Source organism: Pongo pygmaeus, chromosome 1, assembly GCF_028885625.2.
Source record: "Pongo pygmaeus isolate AG05252 chromosome 1, NHGRI_mPonPyg2-v2.0_pri, whole genome shotgun sequence".
Lineage (NCBI taxonomy): Eukaryota > Metazoa > Chordata > Mammalia > Primates > Hominidae > Pongo > Pongo pygmaeus.
Window position 1 is genome coordinate 7,040,901 of NC_072373.2, and position 6,247 is coordinate 7,047,147.

The window sequence follows — 6,247 nt, forward strand, 5'->3', positions numbered from 1 at the left end:
ATTAGCCGGGCATGGTGGCACATGCCTGTAATCACAGCTACTTGGGAGGCTGAAGCAGGAGAATCACTTGAACCCGGGAGGCGGATGTTGTGGTGAGCTGAGATCGCGCCATTGCACTCCAGCCTGGGCAACAAGAGCGAAACTTCATCTAAAAAAATAAACAAATAAAATATACTGTCCAGGGAAAGGACATTACACTGATTAATGCACATGAATCTTTGTTACCTGCCTGGTCTGATGTTGTGCAATTTATACATTGGTAATAGCTCCTTTGGTCCTCATAACAATCTCAAGTTATTACTTTTCCCACACTGTGGATGAAAAAATGGAGACTGACCAGCCGGGTGCGGTGGCTCACACCTGTAATCCCAACACTTTGGGAGGCCAAGGCAGGTGGATCACAAGATCAGGAGATCAAGACCATCCTGGCTAATACGGTGAAACCCCGTCTCTACTAAAAAATACAAGAAGTTAGCCGGGCTTGGTGGCACGTGCCTGTGGTCCCAACTACTTGGGAGGCTGAGGCAGGAGAATCACTTGAACCCGGGAGGCGGAGGTTGCGGTCAGCCGAGATCGTGCCACTGCACTTCAGCCTGAGCGACAGAGCCAGACTCCATCTCAAAAAAAAAAAAAAAAGAAAAAAGAGAAAGAAAATGGGCACTGACAAAGGTGAAGTTACTGCTCAAGGTTATGCAGATAAGAGGTGGAGGAGGCAGTGTTGATAGTCAGGCTTATCTGACTTCTGCGTGTGACACCGGAGGAGGCAGCAAGGCAGCCTGCCAGAGAACTGCAAAGGCAGGGCTCCCCAAGACTTTAAGGAGCTTTGGGAAGTTCACTCAATTGAGAAATGAGGGAGAAGGGAGTTAAAGGAAATAAACTACATTTATTTACTACTTTATTTTTTATTATAGTCAGGCGCAGTGGCTTACACCTGTAATCCAACACTTTGGGAGGCCAAGGTGAGAGGATCGCTTGGGGCCAGGAGTTCAAGACCAGCTAGTCAACATAGCGAGACCCTGTCTCTACAAAAAGAAAATTTTTTTAAAACATTAGCTGAGCGTGGTGGTGAGTGTCTGTAGTCCCTGCTACTCACGAACCTGAGGCAGAAGATTGCTTGAGCCCAAAAGTTTAAGGTTGCAGTGAGCTCTGATTGCACCACTTTACACTCCAGCCTGGGCAATAGAACAAGACCCTGTCTCAAAAAAATGAAAAGAAAATGCTATCACGTGCTCTCTTTGGCAACACATATACTAAAATTGGAACGATACAAAGAAGACTAGTATGGCCCCACACAAGGATGACATGCCAATTCATGAAGTGTTATTCCTCAAAGAGCTAAAAGCAGAACTACCATTGACCCGGCAATCCCATTACTGGGTATATACCCAGAGGAATATAAGTCATTCTACCATAAAGACACATGCATGCAAATGTTCACTGCAGCACTGTTCACAACAGCAAAGACATGGAATCAACGTAAACGTCCATCAATGGCAGATGGATAAAGAAAATGTGGTGGCTGGGTATGGTGGCTCACACCTGTAATTCCAGCACCTTAGGAGGCCGAGGCAGGCAGATCACCTGAGGTCAAGAGTTCGAGACCAGCCTGACCAACATGGAGAAACCCTGTCTCTACTAAAAAATACAAAATTAGCCAGGCGTGGTGGCACATGCCTGTAATCCCTGCTACTCAGGAGGATGAGGTAGAAGAATCGCTTGAAGCCGGGAAGTGGAGGTTGCTGTGAGCCGAGATCATGCCATTGCACTCCAGCCTGGGCACCAAGAGTGAAACTCCGTCTCAAAAAAAAAGAAAAGAAAATGTGGTACAGATACACCATGGAATACTAGGCAGCCATAGAAAAGAATGAGATCATGTCTTTTGTGGAAATGTGGATGGAGCTGGTGGCTATTATCCTCAGCAAACTAGCGGAGAAACAGAAAACCAAATACTGCATGTTCTTGCTTATAAGTGGAGACTAAATGATAAGAACTTATGAACAAACACGAAGAAGAAAACAATAGACACGGGGGTCTACTTGAGGGTGGAGAGTGGGAGGAGAGAGAGGAGCAGAAAAGATGACTATTGGATACTGGGCTTAATCCCTGGATGATGAAAGAGTCCGTAGAACAACCTCCATGACACGTGTTTACCTATGTAACAAACCTTCACATGCACCCCCAAACCATAAAAAGAAATGTGGCTGAGTGCAGTGGCTCAGGCCTGCAATCCTAGCACTTTGGGAGGCTGAGGCCGATGGATCACCTGCGGTCAGGAGTTCGAGACCAGCCTGGCCAATGTGGCGAAACCCCATCTCTACTAAAAATACAAAAATCAGCCAGGCATGGTGGTGCGTGCCTGTAATCCCAGCTGCTTGGGTGGCTGAGGCAGGAGAATCACTTGAACCTGGGGGGCAGAGGTTGCAGTGAGCCAAGATCACACCACTGCACTCCAGCCTGGGCAACAAGAGGGAAACTCCATCTCAAAAAAAAAAAAAATGTAAAAACAGACAATATACCAAAAATAAAATGGCAAAAAAAGAAAACGCTATCACAATCACCATCTGGCTAACCCTGTATTTGACATTTATTTGAGCAAAGTGCTAGAGGATGGAGATACAGTGATGAGCAAGAAATGAAATTAACTGTAACAAGTAGTTATAAGAACTTAAAATCTTTTGTGTTTAACTTAGGTAGCTATGGTAGGCAGAATAATGGCCCCCAAAGATGTTCACATCCTAATCCCCAAAACTTGTCAATATGTTACATTATGTGGTAAGGGGGAACTGGGGTCCTAGATGGAATTAGGAATGCTAATCTGGCCAGGCATGGTAGCTCATGCTTGTAATCCCAGAATTTGGAAGGCTGAGGCAGGAGGATCACTTGAGCCCAGGAGTTCGAGACCAGCCTGGGCAACATAGTGAGACCCCATCTCTAAAAATTAAAATAGGCTGGGTGTGGTGGCTCACACCTGTAATCCCAGCACTTTGGGAGCCTGAGGCAGGTGGATCATAAGGTCAGGAGTTCGAGACCAGCCTGGTCAATATGGTGAAACCCCATCTCTACTAAAAGTAGAAAAATTAGCCAGGCATGGTAGCAGGTACCTGTAGTCCCAGCTACTCGGGAGGCTGAGGCAGGAGAATCGCTTGAACCCGGGAGGCAGAGGTTGCAGTGAGCCGAGATCGCGCCACCGCACTCCAGCCTGGGCGACAGAGTGAGACTCTGTCTCAATAATAAATAAATCAATGAGTGAATAAATAAATAAAATAAAATAGAGGAATGCTAATCTGCTGACCTTAAAATAGGAAAATGATCGTGGATTATCTGGCTGTGCCTAATGTAATCACAAGGATTCTTAAATCATGAAGAATCATGAGAGTGAGGGAAGGGAATGAGACCACAGAAGCGGAAGTCAGAGGCTGGAGTGGTATGATTGCTGGTCTTAAAGATGAAAAGAGACCACAAGGCAAGGAATGCAGACAGCCTCTGGAAACTGGAGATGACAGGAAAACAGACTTTCCAGCCGGGTGTGGTGGCTCACACCTGTAATCCCAGCACTTTTGGGAGGCCAAGGTGGGCAGATCATGAGGTCAGGAGTTCGAGACCAGCCTGACCAAAATGGTGAAACCCTGTCTCTACTAAAAGTGTACAAATTAGCTGGTCGTGGTGGTATGCACCTGTAATCCCAGCTAGTCAGGAGGCTGAGGCAGGAGAATCACTTGAACCCGGGACGCAGAGGTTGCAGTGAGCCAAGATCGTGCCACTGCCCTCCAGCCTGGGCGACAGAGTGAGACTCCGTCTCAAAAAAGAAAGAAAAGAAAACGGACTTTCCCCTAGAGCCTCCCGAAGGGGCATAGCCCCACTGACACATTGATTTTAGCCTGGTGGGGCTCATTGAGACTTCCAATCTCCAGAACTGTAAGAGAATGTGTGTTGTCTTAAGCTGCTAATTTGGGGTGATTTGTTACAGCAGCCATAGGACATAGCCAATAGCACAGTGGGAGGTCGTGGAAATCTTCCATCAGGCAGTGGCTCTTGAACTGAAATCTGATGGAATAGGACGGAAGGGTCTGACACATTTGGCAGGTAAGGTTGGCACAGCTTGGCTGGGTGCAGTGGCTCACGCCTGTAATCCCAGCACTTTGGGAGGCTGAGGCAGGCGGATCACGAGATCAGGAGATCGAGACCATCCTGGCTAACATGGTGAAACCCCGTCTCCACTAAAAATACAAAAAATTAGCCAGGCGCCGCCATGGCAGGTGCCTGTAGTCCCAGCTACTCGGGAGGCTGAGGCAGGAGAATGGCATGAACCGGGGAGGCAGAGCTGGCAGTGAGCCGAGATTGCGCCACTGCACTCCAGCCTGGGCGACAGAGTGAGTCTCCGCCAAAAAAAAAAAAAAAAAGTTGGCACAGCTGGAGGAAGCATGTCCTAGGAGAGAGGTGGGTGAGCTCTGTAGGTTTCCAAGCAGGCAGGGCCAGGCAGGCCACATTCAGTATTTTGGTACTCCTTTTTTTTTTTTTTTCTAGAGACGGAGTCTTGTTGTGTTGCCCAGGCTGATCTTGAAATCCTAGCCTCAGTGATCCTCCTGCCTCAGCCTCCCAAAGTGCCGTGATTACAGGAATGAGCTAGCACACCTGGCCAGCGCTTCTAAAAGCAACAGAAGCTGGGCACGGTGACACACACCTGTAATCCCAGCTACTCAGGAGAGTGAGGCAGGAGAGCCCAGGAATTCGAGACCAGTCTGGGCAATATAGCAAGACTTTATCTCAAAAAAAAATTATTTTAATTTAAAAACAAAAGCAATGGGAATCCACTGAAGGACTTAATTTCGAGGATGGCATCACCAAAATTTTGCTTAATAAAATTGTTAATTTCAGATTAATCCCTACCTCACTACACCTAATTTATCTCACACAGTACTCAGAATGCAAATTAATATTAACCATAGACAATTAAAAAGGCAAACAGACTGGGAAAATGTCACATGATAAATTCCTAAGTCAACTACAAATTATTTGCACATTATCCCCAGACATTCTCTCCTCCCATAAAAATAAGTAATTAAAAGTTGATACTAACACCAAGAAAAGTCTGGTTGATAATTTGTTTCAAATGGTTGAGATTAATGAATTCAGTAACACAAGATTTGCTTTCATACTAAAATCCAGGTGAAATTTGGAATAACAGGCCAGGAATTTTCTGTTGACCATCAAGTGTGGTGTGACATCTAGTGGCCAAATTACCAATTTTATTTCTTCCTTCTTGGCTTGATTTAAACATACTAGATACAATGCACCTTGAGGCCAATAAACATTGAGAAACCACTAAGAGTTAAAAGTTAAATTGACTGTAGGGAGAGTCAACTGAAAAATGTGCTGCCTCTGATTCTCTTGGAGCTTGCAGACTCAGTAGAAGGTGGAAAGACAAGTATTTAGATTTTTTTTTTTTTTTTTTTTTTTTTGAGATAGAGTCTCGCTCTGTCCCCCAGGCTGGAGTGCAGTGGCGCGATCTCAACTCACTGCAACCTCCACCTCCCGGGTTCACGCCATTCTCCTGCCTCAGCCTCCCGAGTAGCTGGGATTACAGGCTCCCACCACCACACCCAGCTAATTTTTTGTATTTTTAGTAGAGACGGGGTTTCATCATGTTAGCCAGGATGGTCTGATCTCCTGACCTCGTGATCCGCCCGCCTCGGCCTCCCAAAGTGCTGGGATTACAGGCGTGAGCCACTGCGCCTGGCCTTGTATTTAGACATTCTAATAGTGGGCAGATGATTTTAGTACTTGCTATGACTCTTTTTCCACCTTCTAGCAGGTGTTAGGCAACCAAATGAAAATGAGGGAGTCCTGGCCTGGAGACATAGATTTGAGATCCATTAGTGAGCAGGTTACTGTTGAGACTTAAGCGCGGAAGATACACAGGAATGCTTAGCACTGTGACTGGTACAGAACAGTTGCTCAATAAATATTCGCTACTATGAAAAAGCATCCAATCAAAAGTGTCAAATGCTGTGATTGCAAGAGGAGGACCCATGGGAGAGTTCCAAGTACTACTTGTATGGAAACGCCTGGGCTTGATAAAATAATAGTGTTAAATCGCAGATGCTAGCCAACACACATTGCATTACAGCTGAATTATATAAATTTTTGGTGTTTGTAATATTCTAAATTGGGTCCCTTTGTGGAAATTGCTCATCTTCTCGGAGGTACCTGCCTAACTGGTTGAAAGACAAAAACACCACCTTTCAGA

General features: G+C 45.8%; 1 non-coding gene across 1 annotated transcript; it reads left to right on the forward strand.

Moving 5' to 3' along the window:
- The first annotated feature begins 1,226 nt into the window (after positions 1 to 1,226).
- Positions 1,227 to 1,332, forward strand: LOC129023329 (U6 spliceosomal RNA). Its single transcript, XR_008496767.1, has one exon. It is a non-coding gene; the product is annotated as a U6 spliceosomal RNA (small nuclear RNA).
- Positions 1,333 to 6,247: the final 4,915 nt, after the last annotated feature.